This window comes from Nematolebias whitei, chromosome 21, assembly GCF_014905685.2.
Source record: "Nematolebias whitei isolate Nwh7 chromosome 21, NemWhi1, whole genome shotgun sequence".
NCBI classification, from domain to species: domain Eukaryota; kingdom Metazoa; phylum Chordata; class Actinopteri; order Cyprinodontiformes; family Rivulidae; genus Nematolebias; species Nematolebias whitei.
The window spans coordinates 6,633,934-6,634,481 of record NC_056518.1 but is presented as its reverse complement, the minus strand read 5'-3'; positions in this window follow the sequence as shown (position 1 = coordinate 6,634,481).

The following is a 548-nucleotide window of genomic DNA, read 5'->3' as shown; positions in this document are numbered from 1 at the left end:
GAGATGAACGCACGGCTTAGAGAGCGCAGAGGATGGAAAGCGACAGCACTTTCAGCTTCATGACAGAAGAATGAGGAAGTATATTCTGCTGGAATAGCTGCTCTGACAGCAGCCTGAGTATGAGGAGATGGCAACAAGCCACACTTCCTAGTACTCTGGGTCTGAAGCTGTAAAAAGCCCTCCCCCACTCGAGCCTTTAAACTTTTCTTTTCTGTCCAGGTTTCTGCATAATAATATTTCCTTTTTGTCTCCCGTCAGGAGCGAAAAGGGGGAATTAGAAATACTCTTCGTCAATGCATCTTGTGAGCATAACTTGAAAAACAAGTGACGTACTGACCCATTTTGGTGTGTGGCTCTATTTAGGCAGAGGAAAAGTCACAGTCAAAAATTGGGTTGCCTTGTCAGAATCCAAGATGGCCACCATATATTTATATAATAATTGTGTGTGTGTGTGTGTGTGTGTGGGGGGGGGGGGGGGTTGTTTCAAGTTACCTTGTAGGGACCATATCCTGATGCATGCTCAATAATCCAGGTAGAAAAATCTAAAA